Raw genomic sequence first — 27,499 nt, forward strand, 5'->3', positions numbered from 1 at the left:
ATGACAATCAAGTTGGGCTATTTCCTGCACAAATCCAGGTTTTCTCACATCCCCCCCACCCCCATACACACACAAACTCACTCTCCTGCTGGGGATCCTGGGGATGTGAGAAAACCTGGATTTGTGCAGGAAATAGCCCAACTTGATTGTCATGCACATTGTGTAAAGAGTTGTCACTTTGGATGGGCTATCACCAGCAGGAGAGTGAATTTGTGTGGGGGGGTGGAGGGTGAGAAAACCTGGATTTGTGCTGGAAATGGCCCACCTGATAATCACTTTAGATAAGCTATTACCAGCAGGACAGTGGGGTGGGAGGGGGTATTGTTTCATATTCTCTGTGTATATATAAAGTCTGCTGCAGTTTCCACGATATGCATCTGATGAAGTGAGCTGTAGCTCACGAAAGCTTATGCTCTAATAAATTGGTTAGTCTCTAAGGTGCCACAAGTACTCCTTTTCTTTTAGTCACAGTAAGGATTCTATGCAGGTGGAGTCAGTTGTTCCCCTCCCTGTGAAAGGCTGCTGTGCCCCATGCTAGGAAGGCAAATCTCTCTCTTCCACAGGGAAGTGGATGAGACCTGAGATTCAATAAGCTTTGGTGTCCTGCTGTTAAATCATTCCAGCAGTGGTGGAGTTAAGTGCATTCCAGTTCCTGACCGGGAGGACAGAGGAGACAGACAAGCCTCTATTCTGAACACAATGTGCACATTTCACAAGCAGGGACCATTTGGTGCAAGCGGTGCTCCATTCCAGGGGCTCAGCACCTGATCTGCACTCCCCATGCCCACTTGAGGGCACACAAGGAGCGATATGGAGGAAATTCCAATGTTGTGCCATTTCCCCCATTCAGGAATATGATAATGGGTGTTCAGTTCATCCAGTGAGGGACTGGTGCACTTATGCTGTAGCCAGGCTGTGGGTCCATGAACACCCATCTGGCTGGACGAATTCTGCACTGGCACTGACTGATGTGCTTGAGCAGAACTGGTATTCAAGGACAGAGATGGACACACTGAAAACCATTTACAGCATAATCTAATAACTCAGACATTGGCTGGAGAAGGGCCCACCTATACAAATGCCTTGCCTTGAGGCCCCAGTTAGGCTATGGGGCTCAAGGGAGCTGCCTTCAGATTCTCCCCTTTAACAGACCAGACTGCAGGCCTGCAAAGTGGAAGGCTGCATTATGCTTCGGGGACATGGTTCAGTCTCATGAGCTCTGACGGACATCAGGAGGATACCATCTTCATCCATATCCCCTGCATGGCAGAGATTCTAGCACAGAGTGAGGGTTCATTGGAGGGCAATGCCTCTACTGAGACATTACACCAGCCCAAGTAATCTAGCAACCAGATCAGTTCTGCATAGCCTCACATACAAGCTCCTCCCTGCAGCTCATACCAGTGTTTGCTCAGTGCGTGGTTATCACAGGGCTTTTCAAGCACCTTTCACTAGAGGATCTCTTCATACCCCCATTGCCTTGGCTTCCCTTGGCCAGGATAGGAGTAGTCATTCACCTTCCAATCACAAATGATTGTCCTCCCCAGAGTGTATTGTACATGAGAATTTGAAAGGCTGCATTCTCCTGGACAAAGATTCCTGCACTCCACCAGGAAGAACAGAGATAGAGAGGAAACAAGCCCACCTTTTTGGAGGGGTGGGGGAAGAGGGAAGCAGCTTTTATAACCTCTGCCTAGTAAGTGCTGTAGGGACCGTGGGATTTATGGGAACTAACAGCCAAGTTCACCAGAACTCAGTAGAAAGTTACACTTAGGGTAACTGCAATTACCTGGCCTGTGCCAGGTGACTCTGGCTTGCAGGGCTTGGGCTAAGGGACTGTTTCTTTGCAGTGTACACCTCCAGGCTCTGAATGGAGCCCAGGTACTAGGAACCTACAAGGTAGGAGGGGCCCAGAGCTCAGGCTGCAGCCCAAGTCCAGAAGCCTACACTTCTGTGAAGCAGCCCTGCAGCCCAACCCCTAGACGCCCAAGTCAGCTGGCACGGGCCAGCTGGGGGATTTTATATGCAGTGTAGACATACCCTTGGGATGAAAATTCCCTCTCTTTGGGGTGAGACAAACAGCATAAAGTCTCCGCAGGTTAAAGTCCTAACTATGTTAAGGAAGTTTGCCCTAATATAACTACCTAAGTGTGTAAGCCCCTAACTAAAGTGAATCAGTCTAAAGCAGGGCTTTAACAATTAAACTGCTCAAGCTTATATTTGGAATGAAAATGACCACTCTTCAGTAGGTATCTGATTATATCAGTCCTGGCGACACATGCCAGAAGGACAAAGTTACCAGCAGCATCAAGACCAGACATATTATTGTCTGCGAGGGGAGGTTTCCACTGTCACTTCCATAAGTGCCATGTTGTGCAGAGGTTCAGGCTGCAGGCTTGGCTAATGCCCCACAGGAGATGAGAGTGAGACCACAAGCATGGGGAATACTCAAACAGAAGGGAGCTCTGTGCCAGGAGCAAGAACCATACCAGCTAGTGTCAGACCTGGTCCAAGATCAGGAGGATCAACCCAGCCACCACACTGCTCTGGAGCAGTGATACATCCAGGGTAAGAACCAACTAAACGAGCACAGCAAGGCAAAGTCACCAGGTAAAATCCACCACCATTTGTGGGGAGACAGACTGGGCTATCTGGGGGACCATTTGGCTGGAGTGAAGCCAGCCAAGCTCACATCTAGCAGCTGCTGCCATTGACAATTCAAGTCCCGCAGGGCAGCAAACAGCCCCTCAGGCATATGGCCCACAGCCTGAGGCAGCCAAGATTCCCCACCAGGGCTCTGCCAGGTCCCTGGGGCTCACTCCTGTCCTCCCTTAATCCCCCAACCCTAATATGTTGAGCTCTGCAGGGACCACAGGGGAGGGGAGGCAGTCCTTATCTTACCCCAGAGCTTGTCCTGGACCAGCTCTGCATGGGGCACCACGACAGTGAACTGCTCTGAGGTAAAGCCATCCAGGCATGGTCCAACTGGCTCTCCCAGCTGCTAGCCCACCTGCAGCAGCAGCAGAAGGTGGAGCTTAGAGAGGCTGGCCTGCTGTGGCCCCATCTGGTCAGACAGAGGAGGAAGGGAGGGGTGACTGCTGGATAGCAGCAAACAGGAAATGACCCTGAGCACAGGGCTCTTATCATGGCTTCAAATCTCCTGCCAAATCCCATGAGATCTTATGGCTCCAAATCATGGGGCGAATCCCACGACACCCCAAGCCTATCCCAGAAACACTGTGAGGGGCTGGAAATCTTGTGCGACCCAGCCTGTCCTGTCCTTTTGCTACCGCCGATTGCAGGAGCCACCAAAGCATACCTCTTGCTAGGCTCAGGACCCTCAACTACTCTGCCTGCTATGAGACTCTACCCTGCAACCAGAAGTGCGACTGCAGCATGTGTAAACATCTGCAAGATAGCTTTGATCTAGCCGCTGCAGCATGAGCAGCAGCTTGGCCAAGAAGCTCACGTACATATGCCATGCGGAATCCCATGTGTACGTCCAGGCGGAATCCAGGTGTACAACCCGTGCTTCTGCAGCTTCACTGCTATTGTTATTTGATCTAGTTAGATCAAAGCTAGCTCAGGTATGTCGGCACTTGCTGCAATCATACCTTTTGGTTGCAATGTAGATATACGTCTTTTTCTTGCCTGCTGTCTCAGATTCAGTTGCTTTCTTTAGGGGTTTTTTTTTAGTTTTGTCATGGTTTTCCCTTTCTTAGGCCTTGTCTGTACATGGTACTAGCCCTGATTTAGCCATCCGCAGCTGTACCATCACTTGCTCACAGTGCAGAAAAGGAAAAGGGTGATTTGCACCGATGGAGTTTACACTGCTTTCAGGCAAGAAGCATCTTTCCCCTTCTCATTCATACTGACCTTTCACATTCATTTTCTGTTGGCCGTCCCTTTTACTCAAGTGATCCATGTTATACTGTCCCGCTTTTCCTTTACTCTTCATCTACTCTGTGCCGCTGCCCCACCCCCTCCTCCCGTTCCACCACGCTCACCTCCCTGTCCCCTGTTTGTCTCCTTTCCTCTTGCTGGTATTCAAAAATATTTCTCTCTCTTGCTCTCTACTCTCTAAAATATCTCCCAGTTCCCATATTTCTCTCCCAGCCTGGTGTCATCTTCCTTGCCTGATTCCTCCTTCATTCTCCTTCGGTCTCCAAGCCCTTCTCTGCCTTTTCTGCCTCGTGTCCTCTCCATACAGAGCCAATGTCCCTCCCCCCATATCAATAAATCAAATGTCCTGCTACAACAGACACAATTAGCACTGGACAGCAAGACACAGTATGTTACCATACTTGTTCCTTTCTTGCAAGGCTTCAGTGCTTTACCTCTATTTTTCCTGCATTGCTAATCTATGCAGGAATTATAAACATAAAGTTAGAAAAAATATCCAGTTTAGACAACCGCTTAAGGGCCTTATCCAAAGTCCCCTGAACCCAATGGAAATATTTCCATTAACTTCACTGGGCTTTGGATCAGACCCTAAATATATATTCATCCCATAGACAACTGATCTTTCAGGTAAATCATACACATTTCACAGTCTTCCTTGGGGGGTTTTCAAATCAAAACAAAGAAAGGAGATAGAAAAAAGACGTTTAAATAAGCTTAAGGTTCTGAAGCAATCTGGAGAACACCATGTCATTCAAAGGCTGGTATATATGCTTCACTCACAGCGTGGGGCATTTCCTTTTCTTTACTTCATTCAGAGTGGTGTGAATGATAGATTTGGTGCAAGCTTTAACTTTGAAATTCCTGTCTTGTTTATTTATTTGCCAACTAATCTTTAGTTACCCCTAAATATTTATAGGAGGTATACATGTGTTTAGGGTTTATATGGGATGTATATGTGGTGCAAGATCACACTGTGCATTTCATTTCTTGACCTGTCCCTGGATGAAGTGAAAATTAGAACGCATTGGCACCCTTTTCAATGGAAAAGGTTGGTTTTCTCCATAGATCTTCATTACATCACATTGGATTACATTGTTCTATACAATTAGAGAGTGCCAACAACACTTCATACGAATTCATTTCTTGACTTTAGCAAAGCTTTTGACACGGTCTCCCATAGTATTCTTGTCAGCAAGTTAAGGAAGTATGGGCTGGATGAATGCACTATAAGGTGGGTAGAAAGCTGGCTAGATTGTCGGGCTCAACGGGTAGTGATCAATGGCTCCATGTCTAGTTGGCAGCCGGTATCAAGTGGAGTGCCCCAAGGGTCGGTCCTGGGGCCGGTTTTATTCAATATCTTCATAAATGATCTGGAGGATGGTGTGGATTGCACTCTCAGCAAATTTGCGGATGATACTAAACTGGGAGGAGTGGTAGATACGCTGGAGGGGAGGGATAGGATACAGAAGGACCTAGACCAATTGGAAGATTGGGCCAAAAGGAATCTGATGAGGTTCAATAAGGATAAGTGCAGGGTCCTGCACTTAGGACGGAAGAACCCAATGCACAGCTACAGACTAGGGACCGAATAGCTAGGCAGCAGTTCTGCGGAAAAGGACCTAGGGGTGACAGTGGACGAGAAGCTGGATATGAGTCAGCAGTGTGCCCTTGTTGCCAAGAAGGCCAATGGCATTTTGGGATGTATAAGTAGGGGCATAGCGAGCAGATCGAGGGACGTGATCGTTCCCCTCTATTCGACATTGGTGAGGCCTCATCTGGAGTACTGTGTCCAGTTTTGGGCCCCACACTTCAAGAAGGATGTGGATAAATTGGAGAGAGTCCAGCGAAGGGCAACAAAAATGATTAGGGGACTGGAACACATGAGTTATGAGGAGAGGCTGAGGGAACTGGGATTGTTTAGCCTGCAGAAGAGAAGAATGAGGGGGGATTTGATAGCTGCTTTCAACTACCTGAAAGGGGGTTCCAAAGAGGATGGCTCTAGACTGTTCTCAATGGTAGCAGATGACAGAAAGAGGAGTAATGGTCTCAAGTTGCAGTGGGGGAGGTTTAGATTGGATATTAGGAAAAACTTTTTCACTAAGAGGGTGGTGAAACACTGGAATGCGTTACCTAGGGAGGTGGTAGAATCTCCTTCCTTAGAGGTTTTTAAGGTCAGGCTTGACAAAGCCCTGGCTGGGATGATTTAACTGGGAATTGGTCCTGCTTTGAGCAGGGGGTTGGACTAGATGACCTTCTGGGGTCCCTTCCAACCCTGATATTCTATGATTCTATGATTCTATGAATGAGCGCTGGTTCATTTCATTCCCTGAGGCCAGTAATGTTTAATAAGTCCAAAGCGCACAGTTTAACCAGTACCCTCCAGCTTGTAAATTGTAGTATCACCAATAATTTATAAAGAGTGGTAGGAGAAAGAGCAAGTATGTATGTGAGGGCCTATGTTTGCCCCAGTGGGTCTATGTTCCATGTAGACAGAGGTCATCTAGCTCAATATACCGGGGCTGCAATTATCTCAGTGTCTCTTTCAAGCAGAACCAGGCTCAAACCCTAATTAAACCCAGGGTATGACTCCCTGGAGGGCAGAGACAGAAGGGTCTGTGTACTAATCCTGCTCACTAACTACAGCACCGCATAATCACTGCTGTATGAATGCATTCTTCTGGCAGCTGTATGCAAAGGGCAGGCTTTGCGATTCTGATGACTTTTCATTTTTATGACACTGTGTTTTAGCTTCAGGTATGAGTGTGAGAATCCCAGTTAAATGGATCTTCTGATTATTTTACGTAGTCACTAATAAAGCTGAGAATGGGGGTGTGGGGGAGGTAAAAGATTTGAAGGAATGTGTGCAGTTTGGGGGTGGACAGCTGGGAGGACTTTGCATCTGATTTTCCTAAGCAGGGCAATTTCCTGAGCTGGAGAACAGGTAAGGTGAGTCCGACAATACTCTGTCTCTGTCTGCTACATGTGCTTTATCTCCTCAGTAACCCGGATGATGATTATAGGAAGAGGTGGGGTGGAGGGAGGGATTGACTGGAAGGTTTTCTGCAGCAGAGGCAGAAACAACAGCACAATAATACAGTGTGAAAAATCAGTTTTAATAAAGCCCCAGCCCTGACCTTGGAAACATAAGTATTTATATTATTGACTTCCGAATGAGGTTGTTTTGTTAAAACAAATAAATAAATAAAAGAAAGAAAGACTGAAAGAAAGTCTTCCTGCTCTTGTCTTGAGACCTGAGGGGAAAAGAAATAACTAAAATTAGAGAAACTGGAGATATAAACACGGTGAGTAGAATAAAGCAAAATACCTCTGGGGTGTTCATCTGCCATAGTAGTCATTTCATATCTCATCTGTTATATGAATGTGATAGCTCCTTCCCTTTTTGATAGTATCATTATGTAGACTCTACAGATTCAATTCCATTTACAAGTCAATGGTGTGAGATTTTGTGGCAATTCTTTTTACTGGGTTGATTCTGTATGATCTTTTTCAGTACAAAAAAAGAAAAAAATAAGGAAAACTGGCTGGGAGCATTTTGGTGCTTTCTAAAGAGACTTCTGGATGCACCAGACATTTTTTGTGACAGGTCGAATGCTGCTGGCCTGTCATGAATATGCCCAGCTGTTTTTAAGCACCGGCAATAATGCTGCCTACGTTTAAAGGGCTATATGCTGAAAGAAGAGCAGTTTCGTTGTCCTGGTATCAGGAAATTAGCTGCTCAGAGCATAAAGGAAAACCTCTTTCAGTGGGACTTGTGAGTGTGTTTACACTATTTGTCTACAGTCCTCCAAACCAGTTCACATTGTAGTTACATGACCCCTCCCTTCTTCCCATAAGCTTCCACCTATAGTTTCTTGTTAGCCAACTCCCTGTCTGTGGGTCACATTGTGGGACTGGGACCAAAACTGTAAGTTCGCTGGGGAAGAGAGCATCTTTGTACTTCATCTTTGTATGGTGCCTAGCACAACTGGACCTTGGTCCTTGATCGGCACTTGTAGTTGCTATCACGACACATATAAGAAATTATAACAATAATATTCACACAAATATACACACGTCTTGTCGAGTGGGGTTTTATCTTTATCCTTTCCTCACTGCAAAACAGACAGGAATTTTCCCCTCTGCCATTATATAGAAAAAATGAATTTTATGGATTACATGCTCTCCTGCTAATGACGTGAGAGTAAAAACACCTGAACCCCGAGCTACACTATAGTTGCCACCACTCCCAGAGCTGTACCAGTGGAGAACTGTGACAATGAACCTTGTTTATGAAGACACACTCTTATTGTGAAGTTTGACTTTGCTTATACTGGAGTTTCACTCTGTTTAAAGTGAAGTGTCATTTTGTTATAAGTGGGTTCCACTGTGCTAACCCCCCTTGCAACACAGCAAATCTCATCTGGCAGATAGATCATCCAACTGCTCCGTTCAAAGGCAATTTTCACCTCTCTCTCCTCCTCTGTGCTGACTGAACAAAGTGGAAGAAGAAAATGTTATCACTGTTCCACAGAGGAAAAGTAAGGAAGAATTTGTGGCTCCTGATCTTGCTGAGCCTGTTCCCAGTAAAGAAGGAGTGAAGATATGGCCTCCCAGAATTTTCTGTCACAGTTGCAACTGCTAGAGCAAGGTGAGGCCTACCACCATTCCACAACTGAGTATTTGTTGGCAGGTCTTCTTGTGTTCTGGTAGATAACTTTTTGTAAAGACAGTTTCTCTGAAACTAGAAGAGAACTCCTATGTGTTGTTTAAAGGGTTAGCAAAACTACTGATATCGTAGTTATAATCCCCCATGCTTTTTTCCAGTCGCAGTAGGGTATTTTTATCTCAAAGAGTATTTTAAACCTCTGTTTGTTTGAAGAAGTAGTCACTATTTAAAAAATAAATAAATAAAAGTTGTACCCATGCTTCCTTGTTCTTCTTCATTTTGGAAAGCATGGCAGGACTGAACATGTACCATCTTCCTCTCCCTGACTGCATAACTGCATTATACCAGTTCAGTTAATCAGAAGTCAGGGGAAAAAATGGAAGCGTGTAGTGAATATCTATAGTTCTATGTGCATGTTGCAGAAAAGAACTGGGAAGACACAGCCATTTGGAGTTGTTCTTTATACTGATGAAAGGTCCCATGAAAGACCTTAATCACACAGCCACTTTCCTCTTCATCAGAAACATGTAGATAATGATTATTGGGGAGAAAAGGATTTGAGTTACCCTAGTCTGAATATTTATGAAGTTATTTTTATGTCTAATATTGTTTTGAATGCTCAGATAGTCACAGAAAGTCTAATTCCAATGGTGTTATAGCATTTTGCAATTCACAACTGGTGCTGAGTTGGTTAGTTACCTGACATCATGTGGCATTGCTTCTGTTCCCCTACTGTATCTCTTATGTAACTAACCCGTCTGCACAGAGAATCATAAAATCATGGAGTCGTAGGACAGGGAGGGACCTCAAGAAGTCATCTAATCTCATCCCCTACATTCATGGCAGGACTAAGAATTATCTAGACCATCCCTGACAGGTGTTCGTCATTGCAGGTTTTTAAGAGCAGGTTGGACAGAGATTCCACAACCTCCTAGGGCAATTTATTCCAGTGCTTAAGCACCCTGACAGTTAGGAAGTTATTCCAAATGTCTAATCTAAATCTCTCTTGCTGCAATTTAAACCCATTGCCTCTTGTCCTATTGTCAGAGGTTAAGGACAACAATTTTTCTCCCTCCCAAGCTTTTAAGTACTTGAAGACTGTTATCATGTCTCCCCACCTCCCCCCCCCCCGTCTTCTCCAGACCAAACAAACCCATCTTTTTTCAATCATTCCTCATAGGTCATGTTCTAGTCCTTTAATCACTTTTGTTGCTCTCCTCTGGACTTTCTTCAGTTTGTACATATCTTTCCCAAAGTGTGGTGCCCAGAGCTGGACATAGTACTCCAGTTGAGGCCATATCCAGTGCTGAGAAGAGTGCTGAGTAGAGTGAAAGAATTACTCTTCGTGTCTTGCTTACAACACGCCTGCTAATACATCCCAGAATGATGTTTGCTTTTTTGTAATAGTGTTACACTGTTGACTCATATTTAGCTTATGACCCACGATGACCTCCATATCCCTTTCTCTAGTACTCTTAACTATACAATCATTCTCCTTTTTGTATGTGTGTAACTGATTGTTCCTTCCTAAGTGGAGTACTTTGTATTTGTCCTTACTGAATTTCATCCTATTTACTTCAGACCATTTCTCTAGTTTGTCCAGATCATTTTGAATTTTAATCCTATCCTCCAAGGCACTTGTAACCCCTCCAAGTGTGGTATAGTCTGCACACTTTATAAGTGTACTCTTTATATCATTATCTAAATCACTGATGAAGATACTGAACTGAACTGTACCCAGAACTGATCCATGCAGGACCCCACTTGATATGCCCTTCCAGCTAGACTGTGAACCACTGATAACAACTCTCTGGGAATGGTTTCCAACCAGTTATGAACCCACCTTATAGTAGCTCCATCTAGGTTGTATTTTGCTAGTTTGTTTACAAGAAGGTCATGCAAGACCGTATCAAAAGCCTTACTAAAGTCAAGATATATCACATCTACTGCTTCCCTGCATCCACAAGGCTTGTTACCCTGTCAAAGAAAGCTATCGGGTTGCTCTGACACAATTTATTCTTGACAAATCCATGCTGACTGTTACTTATCACCTTATTATCTTCTAAGTGTTTGCAAATTGATTGCTTAATTATTTGCTCCCTTATCTTTCTGGGTACTAGTCTGTAATTCCACTGGTTGTCTTTATTTCCCTTTTTATACAGATTGTGTATTTGCCTCTTCCAGTCCTCTGGAACTCTCGCATCTTCCATGACTTTTCAAAGATAATCACTAATGACTCAGATATCTCCTCAGTCAGCTCCTTGATGTATTTCGTCAGGCCCTGGTGACTTGAAGACATCTAACTTGTCTAAATAATTTTTAACTTGTTCTTTCCCTATTTTAGCCTCTAATCTTATCTTATTTCTGCTGTCATTCACTGGCATGTTAGAGGTCCAATCACTGCTAACCTTTTCAGTGAAAACTGAAACAAAAAAGTCACTTAGCACTTCTGCCATTTCCACATTTTCTGTTATTGCACCCCCCCCCAAACCCTTGAGTAATGGGCCTGCCCTGACCTTGATCTTCCTCTTACTTCTAATGTATTTGTAGAATGTTTTCTTTTTACCCTTTATGAATCTAGCTCAAGGGTTCTCAAACTGGGGATTGGGACCCCTCAGGGGTCATGAGGTTATTACATGGGGGGTTGCGAGCTGTTAGCCTCCATCCCAAACCCTGTGTTTCCGCCAGCATTTATAATGATGTTAAATATATAAAAATGTGTTTTTAATTTATGGGGCGGTCAGAGGCTTGCTATGTGAAAGGGGTCACCAGTACAAAAGTTTGAGAACCACTGGTCTAGCTAGTTTAATCTCATTTTGTGCATTGACCTTTCTAATTTTGCCCCTATATGTTTGTGTTATTTGTTTATATTCATCCTTTGTAATTTGACCTAGTTTCTACTTTTGGTAAGACTATTTTTTTAGTTTCAGATCATTGAAGAGCTCCTGGTTAAGCCAGGGTGGTCTCTTGCCATACTTCCTATCTTTCCTACGCAGTGGGATAGTTTGCTCTTGTGCCCTTAATAATGCTCTTTGAAAAACTGCCAACTCTCTGAAGGAACTGTGGCAGCCCTTCCCCCATAGAGTTGCATACAATCCCTGGCCCACAATAATCCATAAAACATTCATAAACTTAATACAATATGTTTTCCAAAGATACTGCTTGTGGGTGCAATATATGTAACAGTAAGGTTGGTGGCTTAAGAAGATATGACACCCATTGTACATGTTTTCTTAGGCTCCCTTCTTCAGTTGTCGCCCAAGCACTGAATTCAGTGGGATCAGGTCAAAGGAAGTGTTTCTATCGTTCATTTTAAAAGTATGGATTACAAGCTATAACATGACATTTTAAGTCATCAGCACATTAGCTTAAATAATTATGTTTTCCAGTTAGAGAAGGTTTTGTTTTAACTAAGTAAATTAATAACAACCTTAATGCAATTTAATAAATGTAATGAGAAATGCTTGTTTGCTGTTTTTTTGTAATTCACGTGTCACATTAGTACATAAAATGGGCTATTCTTTTTGCCTCATGGATGTGGTTGGTGACAGGCCAGCATTCTGCTAGGATAGTGTTTGTTGGCTAGATTTCTATGCTGTGTCCTAAATATATGCAAATATTATGCAAACCAAACACCTACAGAAAATATATTTTGAAACAGCATGTTTATCATCACCATGGACAAGATGATGATGGGATCCTTCTTATGTTTATTTGAGTCTGATTATGTTTACAGGAAAACTCTCTTTTACCCACTCAGTAGTTCCGCATTGGTTATTCTTCCCTAAGTTATGGATTGTCGACTCTGGGTGCACTGACTTGCTTCGCTGTCCGGCTCCAGGTCCAAAAAAGGACAAATTCTCTTCTGTAAAAAGGGTGTAACTCTATTCTCTTCAGTGGTGCTGTGCCAATTAGCCCCAGAAGAAAATTTGGCCCATGGTGACCGGTGATTAGTGGGAGCAAGACCATCGCTACACCTCAAGGAAGTCCAGCATGCACTTCCTTCCCTGGCAGGCTACCTCTGCTGGTTGGAAGGAAGCTTATGGTCTGCTTATTCCTTGCTCCCTTTGGTGTGGATATGGGCACACTAGCCCTGTGAAGTATTTGCTCTCAGGTGAGCATGAATGTGCCAACATTGAACTTGCGGTGGCAAGCCACAATCTGGCCCATTCTGAAGGTCTTCCATTTATATCACTGGGAGCCCAGAGTGCAGAATGACTACTGAATATGCAATAGAGACTCATGTTGTGGAGATATCTATGGAGTGGATCAGTGTGCAGCTTGTATAGAGATTGGATTAAAAGGGTGTGGTCCCCAGTTGTCAAAAGTGGCACTGTTTGGTTGGTTTCTTTGGGAGAGCAGTAATCTTACTTTTTAAAAAAAATTACAGGTTACCCCCACATGGAGTTTGCTGGCTTCTGGGACTCAGAACTGAGCTCTAGGTTTTCCTACCCTTTGGACTACAACAATGATGGCTACCAGAGCTCTCTGACTCCATTCCCCAGCATCCTTTGAGTTAAGGGTGGGGACAGACTGGACTAGAAACTCCTGATGATACCAATAGGGAGGCTTCTGCATGGGGTGATCAGGACAAGCAGTTTGCTGGACCAGTGATGAGCCAGGGCTGCCAGCCCCCTTAGTGGGAGGGGACAACCTGACTCAGAGACAAAGGGTATGTTTACCCTGCAATAAAAGATTAGTGGTACTGAGTCTCAGGACCCACCTCAACTGACTGGGGTCACAGGGCTCAGTCTGGGTGCCTTAAAATTGCAGTATAGACATTCGGTTCGGGCATGGGATGAAGTCTGGGTGCTGAGACGCACTCACTCATGGAATTTCAGAGCCTGGGATCCAACCTGAGCCAGCACATCTGCGCTGCTATTTTTAGCCCTGCAGCCACAGCCCCACTAGCCTGAGTCAGTTGACCCAGGCTAGCTGAGGCTGGGCCACAGGTCCTTTATTGCAGTGTAGACATACCCCAGAAAAACTGAATTTAGTTTCAGTTTTGAGTTTAGGAGAGACTTGGGACTAGGAGCTGAAGCAGAACAGTTTAGGGAGTCTCTGATTAACTCCTGCTCCCCACAAATAGAGTCTTTGAACTGCTGTAGGATCTAGTGCATGGGGCAGGCAGTTGCAAGTTGTGGAGACCAGCACCCAGAGTGGCAGAGATCCACCCCAGTGCCAGCTATTGAGACCCAGCTATTGAGATCTTCACAGGACTGCAGACCAAGGAGCTAGGAGAGAACCCTGCCCCATCCAGGAGCAAAGACACAGGAAGGTGACCTTTTTTGTTTTAGCTGGCCAGCATTCACAGTGCAGCAGTGCTCATCTGCAGACTCATTCTCACCGTACCATCTGCCTGGGAAGGTGCCAGGCAGGGACCTGGGGGCTGAGAAGAACTGTGAGTGTTTGGGGAATTGGCTGGTTTGTTGATGTGTTAGTAGTCACTAGTGAGCCCTAGTAACCAATGTTCCCTCTAATTTTTTGCATCCATGTGCGGAATAAATTTTGTTATGTGTGCCAGTATCGAGGTAATGTGTGGATGTGTGCCACCAGGAGAAACAAAAAAACCGAGATATAATATATATTTTTAAAAAGTTGCCATAGGGATAATTACTCTTGCCAGGACAGGTTAGAACTCACTACTCAAAGAATTAAAGTTAAGTGTAAGAGAGAAATAAAAATTATGAAATGCATAGACCAGTCAAAACACTAAAATAACGCACTTTGAAATAATAAAATTACAGCAAATATATGTGCATTGCAGCAAGTACCAAGAAGTAACAACAACAACACAAGTATGTGTTGGGAGGTGAGTGTGAAAGACTGTGTGTGTGTGTGTGTGTGTGCTGGCTGCTGGCAAAGTTTATGAGAGACAGTGGGCTGTCTCTTTAAGGCACTCTCTCACCAGAAGGCTCAGTCAGACCGCAGCAGCTCTCCTGAGCCCTGTCCCTTCTCCCCAGCTCTGCAGAGATGGGCTCAGGAGCAGGAGAGCTGCTGTGGTCTGAAGTCTGAATAAGCCTTCTGGTGGTGAGTGAGCGCCTTAAAGAGACAACGCATGGTCTCTCAGACACTTCCCCAGCAGCCAGCACACACACACACACTGTCTCTCTCTCTCTCTCTCACACACACACACACACACACACACACACACACATACACACTCTCTCTGTCTCTCCCCCTCCCCCTACTTCCACCCTGCCATGTGCAGAGTTGGGGAGGAGGGACAGGGCTCAGGAGAGCTGCTGCGGTCTGACTGAGCCTTCTGGTGAGAGAGTGCTGCGCTGCTCCTACCCTCTGCCTTGGACCCCCTGGCCAGCGGCTCCCAGGACCCTCCAGTTTGCTGTGCAGAGTGGGGGGAAGCAGGGGAAGGGGGACACCCTGCCATCAGCACCCTCTCCCCCCACGCAGCCGGATGTGCACGGCTCTGCTAATGATTCACTCCTGGGCGGCTGCACGAGCGTGCAGCTTTGGGGGAACACAGGCCCTCACCCTTTCCTTCCCCAGATCCTATTCTCCTGCTTCCAATAAAGTTCCCTTTTCTTATATTGTTATTTTGGGGTGTGTCACTTCTTTGCTGGGGTTTGTGCTGTTGAGCTTTATTGGTTCTTGTGTCCTGGGTTTTATAATCTTTGCCAGCAGTGGTAGCATTATTCATTTTCCTAAGGAATAGCACCCTTTGTATCTTGGGCACCTTGGGTGGAGGCACCAGGCATCACAAAAAAAAAACCAGGACCCAATCCCTGGAAAGGGAGGGGAGAAGCCACTTTAAGTAGCAAGAAACAGGGAGTAGGCTTGAGTGCCACCTCAGGGAAAGAGCTACTTAAATTCAAAATGGGATACTCTGAGGCCCTGATTTAGGAAACCACATAAGCATGTGCCTCAGTCCATCCCTATTCAGGAAAGCAATTAAGCACATGCTTAAAGTTAAGCAAATGCGTAAGTACCTTTCCTGAATAGGGAGTCTTTCTTGAAGTGAGGCTCTTAAGCTGTAGTGGATGTATTCACAATAGGTAGAGTTCTGCCAGCTTTTGTGAATATTAATTCTGCATTGTAAATGTTCTAATCTTTGTACAGAGTAAGAAAAACTACTTTCTAGTATTACCTCCAGTTTTGCACCCATATCTTCAATCTCCCTTAAAAGACTTAAAAGTGGCAATTCTTCAACAAAAAAACTTCAAAAACAGACTCCAACATGAAACTGCAGAACTGGAATTAATTTGCCAACTGGACACCATCAAATTAGGCCTGAATAAAGACTGGGAGTGGATGGGTCATTACAAAAACTAATTTCCCCATACTAATTTCCCACTACTGTTACTCACACCTTCTTGCCAACTGTTTGAAATGGGCCACCCTTATTACCACTACAAAAGTGATTTTTCCTACCTTGGTATTCTACTGTTCATTGAATTGTCGCGTTAGACTCACTCCCCACTTGGTAAGGCTTCTCCCATCTTTTCATGTACTATGTAATATATCTGCTACTGTATTTTCCACTCCGTGCATCTGATGAAGTGGGTTCTAGCTCATGAAAGCTTATGCCCAAATAAATTTGTTAGTTTCTAAGGTGCCACAAGGACTCCTCATTGTTTTTTCATGAGCAGTTGACATTCAAAATCTGAGCTGTTTTGATAGGGCACCTACATCACATATGTGTCTTCTCCATTGCAAGAGCATATCTCTTAGAACAACGTTCCCAGTTCAAATATTTGTTGCTTTCCATGAATATTCTCCAGTATTTGGCTAAAATTCACTATTTAGAAGAAACCCACTTACTTTTGTCTTGTCTATGCAATATATATTAGCTACATAACATTTAAGTTCAGTGTCATTTTTAATCTCTAAGAACTACATAATATACACCTAGGCACTATGTGCCAATCTGTACAGACCCTTGCAAAGAAACAAGTTTTTGAATGCACCAAAGAGTTATTAGTGTGCTTTTTTTATACAATTACAGTGCAGCTGTATAAATCTGTTCTCCTGAACAAAGCATTTTATATGCTAGAGGTTGGCATGTGTTAGAAAAATACAAATAAAAAATAAAAGAGATTCATGTATTTGGAGCTGTGAATCTTTATGTTAAAGTGGTCTTAATGTGAAGGACAGTTTTGTGTAGATGGGTGGGACTGTGATCGCCTGTATGGGAAAAACCTGTGATATAGCAGTTTTGAAAACTGAAGTTAAAAAGATAATATTTTCTTGAAATGCAAAACAATAACTTTATGATGAAACATAGACTGAGTTCAGCTGCCACACAGCCAAGGCAAAACCTGAATCCTCTTGCAATCTTAGTTTTATGTCCAATCTGTCTTTTAAAGTGTGTAGAAGAGACAGAAAGGGAACTAAGATAGTTAGATAAAACTACAAATATAGAATGATGTGAAGTCCAAATTCACTCCCACTAAAATTGCACTTTGCTGCACCTGCCTTTCTTCATGTTTCTGCTGAGGGAGGGCAACTGTAATCCCACCATGGGTTTCATAAGTGTCTGGCCAGCAGAAGCTGCCTTAGATATGTGCTGGATCAGTACATCCTCTGTCTGTCCTAGCCATGCCACCCTCCCGGTAAGCAAACCCCACTTCCGGGGCAGCACTGGCTGAAGGAGACCTCATGTTGGAGGGGAGGTTTTGGGGAACCTGGAACCAATACAAATCCCTCTAGGCACACTTTCTGCTGAAAGGCTCTGGACTGGCTTGTGTAAATGCATAACCTGGGTGAATTTGGCCACAAATTCCTTTTCTTTCACTAATTTCAAATAGAGAATTTGAGATTTTTAAGTGGCCAGTGTCCTACTCAGAATAATTATCCTGTTACAAACCTGACCTGAAGAGCCTATTATCTATGGCATCAATGGAGAAAAAAGATAATGATTACTTCTAGTAAATTCCTAAATTACATTTTTGAAAATGCATAAAGTACAACTAAAAAAAATGTAAAGAGCAATTCTGGATGCAGAAATGCTATCTAGTGGTGATGAGTGTATTACAAGAACTTAAAATGGAATAGAACGTATAGGATCATGGCATGGAGAAGGGCTGGTTTCAGAATATAACTTCCCTTACACAAGAGAAACAGCGTCAAGTATTTTCTTTAGTTCTTTTAAACATTTTAAACAAATTAGATTTAGTCACAAAAATCCTAAAAATATATATAAGGGTGATGACGTGGGGAAGGAATTTTTTAAATTTCATTTGGGAATAGCAGAACTCATAAGTACTCTGTCTGTCTCCCTGTCTGATGGCCTGTGTTCTTCATGACACTCTTGAGGCTGTACTGTTATGCACATAATTCCTCTCTGGTCCTGTCCTGTGTGCAGCATGTGGACTGCTCTACAAGGGGAGGTGGGGGGAAACCTCACTTGGCTGGCAGTCAGAGCAGCCGGAGCAAATGCAGATGCTGCTATTTACACTATTTTCACATTCTGAAGAACAAAGAGCAGGAGGCTGCCAACAAAGCTTAGAGGCTAAGCCTTTGCACTACACAGTAGGCTCAGCCTATCAAAGCCTGCAGAAATATGCAGTGCACCACTCCATGAAATCCTGTGTCTCTGTTTGGTGGAAATGCAGTCAAGAGCACCTACTGCTCGGGGGGGGGGGGGGGAGAGGGGGAGGAATCATTGCTCATGAGTTCCAGTCTTCCAAATTTCAGGGGTGCAATGCTGAATGATCTACTTGTATCTCACATTAATGATAGGATAACGAGTGCCAGTCTGAGGGCAGACTGACCCTTATCATCCCTGGCAGCAGTGGAACCTGGAACTGGATGCACATATCCCTTTTAATCTTAGCAAGGGATGAGTCTAGACACTGATGCTCACATGAGGAAGTATGGGCTTATGATTAAAGTGCCTGGAAGAACTGTATTTGATCCCTGGCTCTGTTGCTGACTTCCTGCGTGACCTTTCTCAGGTAATGTAGCCTAAGATTTTTTCAGAGGTTTGCAAGAGAGTTAGGTGCCCAATCCTTACTGAATTTCTGTGCGACTTGGCGGTGCACTCTCTCTCTGTCTCTCAGGTACCTTTTGAGAATCACCTCTCTCTAACTCAGTTTCCCCAGCTAGAAAATGAAGATGTGATAATGATACTAATACTTTTTCTGTTTTGTCTACTTGGAGTACAAATCTTCAGTGGGGGGAATGTCTCTGACTGCAGTATATGTTTACACGGTGTATAGCACAATGGGGCCCTAAGTGGGTTGGAGTCTCTAGGCACTACAAGAAATAATAAGAGCAGCTTCTATGCATGAAGACTTATTTTTATGCACTCTAGCTACAATATCTAATTACTCATACAAAGACACCCATCATTGTGGTAGCAGAGGGGTCAGACAATCTGAATCCCAATTTTCCCAAAGGTTCAGGGTATTTGGATTCGGGGAAGAGGTAGTTCTGGGTCCATCTCTAATCAGATGTGTTCAGTTTCTATCTGGACTGTTTTGCTTTGGCCCATTATAAAGATAGGGATCTCATGTATCAGGATCTAAGTTCAGATTTTGAACCCTGAAAACCTGGATAGGGTGTTTCGGGCCACCCTCTTTTAGCATTAGAAGTCTTTTGCAAATAAATGATCTGGGCACAGCTCTAGATGTCCCTCGCCAAGAGAGTGCTCAGATTTGAGTTTTGTTGCACACTCATTTTTAACAGCAGCTGATCTGCCCAACCTCACTCTGATTGGTTGGGTTGGGTTGGGTTGCCAGTGCACAGTCATAGAAGATAACTCTGTAATGTTAGCCTATTGTGAATTTTTAACTAATCTCAATCTCTCTGTGTGGGTTTGGGATTTTCCCATCTGTAATGTTCCTGTGTACCATGTGGTCCCCTGGGAGGGATTGGCACAGGCTGATCAAGGGCAGGAACAAATGTCATTTCAATCTCAGATCCTCCTGGGTCGAAGGAGGATTCAGAATACCATGAAGGAAAGAGCATCTCAGAGGAGTGCCATATGTTGGATAGAATTTAAGAGAAACTACCTGACCTGAAGAAGAGCTCTGTGTAGCTCTTTCACCCACAGAAGTTGGTCCAATAAAATATATTACCCCATCCATCTGGCTCAAAGTACCTTAGGCTCCATGGTGGGTGGGCACAGAAATGCACTTTAGGTTGTTCTATGTAATTTAGATGAATAAACAGAGTGTCTTTTCCATTACAGTACTTGCCTGACACTAGCTCAGACTTCACTAGCAAACACTCCACAGGCTAAACCTGGATTTGTGTTCCCATGTGGAATGAATATTGGTTATGCCTCTAGGGGTCCCCTTTGGTTTTACCTTAATAAAAGGCAGAAATCTTAAGATTTGATGTAAAGCATATATTCCAAATGGACAGAAACAAGGGCCTTTGGACCACACACCTTGTATAGTTTGCTAGTTTTGTGCAAAATACGACCATAACAGAACTGCAGCATTTTACACTGAATTTGAACAGGTGTTACTAACTGCACAAGGTCCAAGATGAAAAGGAGGACTTGTGGCACCTTAGAGACTAACCAATTTATTAGAGCATAAGCTTTCGTGAGCTACAGCTCACTTCTTCAGATGCATATCGTGGAAACTGCAGCAGGCTTTATATATACACAGAGAATATGAAACAATACCTATTTGTCCAAGATGATATAGAATTGGGTGCTTTGTCTGGAACTCTCTAAGTCATGTTGGTTTAACTAGTTTTGCAGCGTCTGCTTTCAAGAAAAGGATGAGAAGAAAGGAACTGATCGATTTAAATCACAAATTCTAATAATGATGGTTTACATTTATATACTACCTTTCCTGATAGGATCTTAAAGCACTTAATTAGGGTATATCTACACTATGAAATTAGGTCAAATTTATAGAAGTCGAATTTTTAGAAAGCGATTTTATACAGTTGATTGTGTGTGTCCCCACTTAAAACCATTAAGTCCATTAAGTTGGTGGAGTACGTCCACAGTACCGAGGCTAGCGTCGACTTCTGGAGCGTTGCACTGTGGGTAGCTATCCCACAGTTCCCGCCATCTCCGCCGCCCATTGGAATTCTGGGTTGAGATCGAAATGCCTGATGGGGCAAAAAAATTGTTGTGGGTGGTTCTGGGTATATGTCGTCAGGCCCCCATTCCTTCCCTCCCTCCCTCCGTGAAAGCAACGGTAGACAATCATTTTGCGCCCTTTTTCATGGGTTACCTGTCCAGATCCCATACCACGGCAAGCATGGAGCCCGCTCAGCTAACCATCACCGTATGTCTCCTGGGTGCTGGCAGACGTGGGACTGCATTGCTACACAGCAACAGCTCATTGCCTTGTGGCAGCAGACAGTGAAGTATGACTGGTAGCTGTCCTCGTCGTCTCCTGGGTGCTCTGGCCAGCCTTGGTCAGGTCGGTCGGGGCACCTGGGCAGACATGGGTGCTCCTGGCAGATCTCAGTAAAGTCTGTCAGGGGCACCTGCACATAAATGGGAGTTACCCAGTCATTCTCTTCTTTAAGTTTTGTCTAATGGAGATTCAGTCCTGCCTGGAATATTGACAGAGAAATAGCTCTCCCAGCCAGCAGCACCGTCTGCTGCCAGCCTACCCCTCCCTCCATGAAAGCAATGGGCAACAAGCATTTTGTACCTTTTTCCATGCGGGCGCCATATTGCTGTCAGCATTGTCATCCACCCGCCGCTTCTGCTGCCACTCTGCTCTCCTGCTCATGCCATACCACAGCAAGCAGGGAGCCTGCTCAGATCACCACAGCAGTTGTGACCGCTCTAAACACCACGCGCATTATCATGCAGTATATGCAGAACCAGAACCTGCAAAAGCAGGTGAGGAGGCGATGACAGTGCAGTGAGCAGAGTGATGAGGACATGGATACAGACTTCTCTCAAAGTATGGGCCCCAGCAGTTTGGCCATCCTGGTGGCAATGAGGCAGGCTCATGCCATGGAACGCTGATTCTGGGCCCGGGAAACAAGCACAGATTGGTGGGACTGCATAGTGTTGCAGGTCTGGGACAATTCCCAATGGCTGCAAAACTTTTGTATGCATAAGGGCACTTTCATGGAACTTTGTGACTTGCTTTCCCCTGCCCTGAAGCATCAGAATACCAAGATGAGAGCAGCCCTCACAGTTCACAAGCAAGTGGCAATAGCCCTGTGGAAGCTTGCAACGCCTGACAGCTACCAGTCAGTTGGGAATCAATTTGGAGTGAGCAAATCTACTGTGGGGGCTGCTGTGATGCAAGTAGACAACGTGATCACTGAGCTGCTGCTATCGAGGGTAGTGACTCTGGGAAATGTGCAGGTCATAGTGGATGGCTTTGCTGCAAAGGGATTCCATAACTGTGGTGGGGTGAGAGACCGAATGCATATCCCTATCTTGGGACCAGACCACCAAGGCAGGCAGTACATAAACTGAAAGGAGTACTTTTCAATCATGCTGCAAGCACTGGTGGATCACAAGGGACGTTTCACCAACATCAACGTGGGATGGCTGGGAAAGGTACATGACGCTCGCATCTTTAGGAACTCTGGTCTGTGGGAATGGCTGCAGCAAGGGACTTACTTTCCAGACCAGAAAACAACCACTGGGGATGTTGAAATGCCTATAGTTATCCTTGGGGATCCAGCCTACCCCTTAATGCCATGGCGCATGAAGCCATACACAGGCACCCTGGACAGTAGTCAGGCGCTGTCCAACTATAGGCTGAGCAAGTGCAGAACGGTGGTTGAATGTGCATTTGGACGTTTAAAAGCGCGCTGGCGCAGTTTACTGACTCGGTTAGACCTCAGCGAAACCAATATTCCCATCGTTATTACTGCTTGCTGTGTGCTCCACAATCTCTGTGAGAGTAAGGAGGAGACGTTTATGGTGGAGTGGGCGGTTGAGACAAATTGCCTGGCCGCTGATTACATGCAGCCAGACACCAGGGCAGTTAGAAAAGCACAGCAGGGTATACTGCGTTTCAGAGAAGCTTTGAAAACCAGTTTCATGACTGGCCAGGCTATGGTGTGAAAGTTCTGTTTGTTTCTTGATGAAAACCCGCCCCCCTTGGTTCACTCTACTTCTCTGTAAGCCAACTGCCCTTTGATCACCACTTGCAAAGGCAATAAAGTCATTGTTGTTTCAAATTCATGCATTCTTTATTAATTTGTCACACAAATGGGAGGATAACTGCCAAGGTAGCCCGGGAGCGGTGGGGGAAGAGGGAAGTACTGGGTGGGGTGAGGGAGGAGGGGAGGACGGAAGGACAAGGCCACACTGCACTTCAAAACTTACTGAATGCCAGCTTTCTGTTGCTCGGGTAGTCCTCTGGAGTGGAGTGGTTGGGTGGCCAGAGGCCCCTCCACTGCGTTCTTGGGCGTCTGGGTAAGGAGGCTATGGAACTTGGGAAGAAGGGCGGTTGGTTACAAAGGGGCTGCAGCAGCGGTCTGTGCTCCTGTTGCCTTTCCTGCACCTCAGCCATACACCGGAGCATATCAGTTTGATCCTCCAGTAGCTTCAGCATTGCATCCTGCCTCCTCTCACCACACTGATGCCATCCCTCCTCTCGCTCGTCCCTCCTGTCCGCTCGCTCGTTCCTCCTGTCCTCGCATTCATTTTGTGCTTTCCTGGACTCTGACATTGTCTCCCTCAATGCATTGTGCTGGGCTCTTTCAGCATGGGATGCCTGCATGAGCTCAGAGAACATTTCATCACGAGTGCGGTTTTTTTGGCTTTGGGACGGAGATGATAGGGGGAGCATTGAAACATTTGCAGTTGCGGGAGGGAAAAAAGACAGATTAGTCTTTAAAAAGAGACATTTTAGAGAACAATGGGTAGACTCTTTGATGGTGAACCAACCTGTTAACATTACATAGCACGTGTGGTTTCTTTACAAGGTCGCATTTTGCCTCTTATATCGAGGGCCTGCCAGTATGGTGTGAGAGATCACACACACAGGGCCGGTGGGCAACAGAATTCGGCTTGCAGGCAGACATGGTAAGCCACAGTCTTTTGGCTTCTTTAACCTTCATAACATGTGGGAATGGTTTCAAACAGCAGCACCCTCATTTCACATACCAAGCACCCGTTGGGTTGGCCCTTTAAAATGGGTTGGCCATTTAAAAGGAGGGGCTGCGGTTTTCAGGTTAACGTGCAGCACAAACCCAACTAACCCTCTCCCCCACACACACACCCAGTTCTGTGGGATGATCGCTTCACCCCTCCCCCCATCACGTGGGTAATAGTGGTGATGATTTCTGTTCAGCCACAGGCAAACAGCCCAGCAGGAATGGCCAACTCTGAATGTCCCCTTAATAAAATTCCCCTATTTCAACCAGGTGACCATGAATGAGATCACTCTCCTGAGGATAACACAGAGAGATAAAGAACGGATGTTGCCTGAATGCCAGCAAACACCAGGACCATACACTGCCATGCTTTGTTATGCAATGATTCCAGACTACATGCTGCTGGCCTGCCGTGGTAAAGTGTCCTACCATGGAGGACAGAATAAGGCTGCCTTCCCCAGAAACCTTTTGCAAAGGCTTTGGGAGTACCTCCAGGAGAGCTTCATTGAGATGTCCCTGGAGGATTTCCGCTCCATTCCCATACACGTTAACAGACTTTTCCAGTAGCTGTACTGGCCGCAAATGCATCCCAAGTCTTTAGGGCAAATTAATCATTAAACATGCTTGCTTTTAAACTGTGTATTATATTTACAAAGGTACACTCACTAGAGGTCACTTCTCCACCTTCTAGGTCTGGGAGCCCGCCTTCGGTGAGTTGGGAGGGTACTAGATCCAGGGTGAGAAACAGTTCCTGGCTGTCATGGAAAACGGTTTCTAGGCTTGCTTGCTGTTCTTCAACCTCCTCCTCTTCATCATCTTCCTCATCCCCAAAATCCGCATCCCTGTTGCGTGAGAGTCCATTGATGGAATCCACGCACAGGGCTGGGGTAGTTGTAGGGGCACCCCCGAGAATGGCATGCAGCTCATCATAGAAGTGGCATGTCTGGGGCTCTGACCCAGAGTGGCCGTTTGCCTCTCTGGTTTTTTGGTAGACTTGCCTGAGCTCCTTAAGTTTCACGCAGCACTGCTGCAGGTCCCTGTTACAGCCTCTGTCCTTCATGCCCTTGGAGATTTTTTCAAATATTTTGGCATTTCGTCTTTTGGAACGGCGTTCTGATATCACAGATTCGTCTCCCCGTACAGCGATCAGATCCAGTACCTCCCAGTCAGTCCATGCTGGAGCTCTTTTGTGATTCTGGGACTGCATGGTCACCTGTGCTGAAGAGCTCTGCATGGTCACCTGTGCTGATCAGCTCACCACACTGGCCAAACAGGAAATTAAATTCAAAAGTTCGTGGGGCTTTTCCTGTCTACCTAGCCAGTGCATCGGAGTTGAGAGTGCTGTCCAGAGCAGCCACAATGGAGCACTCTGGGATAGCTCCCGGAGGCCAATACCGTCAAACTGCGTCCACACTACCCCAAATTCGACCCAGCGAGGTCGATTTCAGTGCTAATTCACTCATTGGGGAGGAGTACAGAAACCGGTTTTAAGAGCCCTTAAAGTTGGAAAAAATGGCTTCGTTGTGTGGACAGGTGCAAGGCTAAACCGATCTAACGCTGCTAAATCTGACCTAAACTCATAGTGTAGACCAGGGCATAGCAAACACGAATTAATTAAGTGTCACAACACTTGTGAAGCAGGTATTATTGCAGTTATTATATAGGCAATAATAATGAAGTAGAGAGAGGCTAAGTGAAGCTAAGGGGGTCAGTGGGAGAAATTGTTCTGACTTTCTGTCACCCAGTCAAGCCAACGAACCAGGTTTTTTCCCCCCATGCTCACCAAAACAAATTCATTCTTTTAAAAACCTGGAGTGGGCCTCATTCATGTTCTCATTCTCTAAACCAGCAGAAGTGTAGAGAGTTTGGCAGCCATATATTTAGCCCCTGGACCAGGGGTTGTTTAAATTTTAAAATAGTTTTTTCCAAATGACCTGAGAATGGTTTGACAGGCTCAGAAAAGTATCCAGGTCTTTCTTGGCAAGAAGAAAGAGTCCTTTAAAAGGCAAAGAAGGGGAAATTGAGTGGAAGATGGGGCAGGGATGTTGAAGATCTTTCCTTCCTTACTCATGCTTCCCCCCACATACTGGGTGGCCTTGGCATGCAGAGATGTCAACAAGTACACAGAAAGCCCCAAAGCCACACTTCCAAATGATCTGCAAAATATTAAAAACATGTCCTGCTCCAAATTACTAACAAACTAGCACATTTTTGGTCATCTCCCAGATACCCCACCCCTGAGGATGGGCCTCAGTAACTCAGCTGCAAGATGAAAGGGCAGAATGTGAGCTGAGGGAGAAGGAAGGTGAACGGTTTATATTAATAAAGGTACAGCAAGCCTCTCCTATTTTGACAGCGCTCTGACAGTATGTACACTCTCATCTATACACAGGTGCCTGTCGGAGCAGCTACTGTAACCAGGTTGTAAAATATTCAATGACTCACTGTGAATAACCATCTCATTTAGAGCAATAATCTGGTGACAAGACAAACATTGTTAAGTTGTGTCAACTTGTTAGGAAAGACATAAAACAAAAATACCACCAACATCCTAGGGCTAGAGGCAATGTCAATATGTTTTTGGAGGTGAGATGCTGGAGAGGAGTGAGGGAAAGCTCATGCAGCTTAGCATAGGCTTAGTTTGCAGTAGAGGAAGACAGAAAAAGAGATCAGCAGAGGGCCTGGCAGTAAATCAAACAGGTGCTGATCCCTGATGGCCTACTATGGTGCAAGTAGGCCAGTCCTAAAACTTGCAGTGCCCTGCCTGAAGTAAGAGATTGTGGGGGTCCCATCCAGACCCCTCCTCACATGTGATATGGGCCCCCTTTTCTATGTCTGATACTTCAATTGGCTTTTTCTTGACTGAGCTCACCTCTGCCTTTCCTCCCCCACCCCATCCCCCATCACTGAGTTGGGCTCCAGCTTTCCAGATTCATTTGTTTATTATATTCTGTTGGCTTGGAGAGATGGGAAAGAAGTGATTGAATATGAGTCATTTCAGGGTATTTCTCACTTTTGATATGTGTAAAGGGTGGACACCTGCAGATAGCAAATTTGGTGGTGGGGAAGCCTAAAGATTCAATTATTTGTCAGCTGGACTGGTGCAAGATTGCAATATATAGTATAGAAAAATGCATATATATAGTGATGGATATCTCATCACTATGAGACATGACTGTGTGTGAGGGGATGCATGAGCAATGACCTGGCAAGTGGGAAGGTGAGGCAGCAAGATTTAGTCCAACAGGATGACTCCGTCAGGATGGCTCAGATTGGAAGAGGCCTTGGAGGTTTTTCGCCTTCCTCTGTAGCATGGGGCACGGGTCACTTGCTGGAGAATTCTCTGCTCCTTAAAGTCTTTAAACCACAATTTGAGGACTTCAGTAGCACAGACATGGGTGAGAGGTTTTTTGCAGGAGTGGTGGGTGAAATTCTGTAGCCTGCGTTGTGCAGGAGGTCAGACTAGATGATCATCATGGTCCCTTCTGACCTAAATATCTATGAAACTATGAATCTGTCTGATTTGACTAATTGACATGGGTGGTTCAGGCCTTGCCCCTGTCAGCATTGGGAAACAACTCTGCAATCTACTGCTGCTGACTCATTTATCCAGCAAATGCTAGATAAATGCTCATTTATAGCAAAGGCTTCTGGTATGCTGTCCAGCTGGTACGGCTCACTAGTCTCTGTGTCCCGCTGCAGGGTTGTGCAAAAGCGGTTTAGATGTGCAAGCCCGGCTGCAAGGTGAGACAGGAAGCAGAGCCAAAAATGCCATTGACCAAGTGGAGAATGGGGAAAAGGGAGTTAGGTACGGAAGCAGGAGATTTAATCTCTGCTGTGGCCCAGTCTGATGAAACCACAAAAAAAGAGACTCAAGGATGACACTTGAGATGGTTGATGGGTTATATCTGTTGATGTGACACA

The 27,499-nt window shown here is 45.1% G+C and overlaps 1 long non-coding RNA gene across 4 annotated transcripts in view; it reads left to right on the plus strand.

The window, feature by feature from the left end:
- Positions 1-13,267: 13,267 nt before the first annotated feature.
- LOC140905946 (uncharacterized) overlaps positions 13,268-27,499 on the plus strand; it is a 58,623-nt gene continuing 44,391 nt past the window's right edge. For 2 of the 4 annotated variants that reach the window (XR_013635257.1, XR_013635258.1), the window contains exon 1: positions 13,268-13,970. This is a non-coding gene — a long non-coding RNA (uncharacterized LOC140905946). Of the gene's footprint in view, positions 13,971-18,286; positions 18,484-27,499 lie in introns of those variants that run through there. The other 2 variants (XR_013635260.1, XR_013635259.1) reach the window with 2 other exon arrangements.

Source organism: Lepidochelys kempii, chromosome 2 (assembly GCF_965140285.1).
Source record: "Lepidochelys kempii isolate rLepKem1 chromosome 2, rLepKem1.hap1, whole genome shotgun sequence".
NCBI classification, from domain to species: domain Eukaryota; kingdom Metazoa; phylum Chordata; order Testudines; family Cheloniidae; genus Lepidochelys; species Lepidochelys kempii.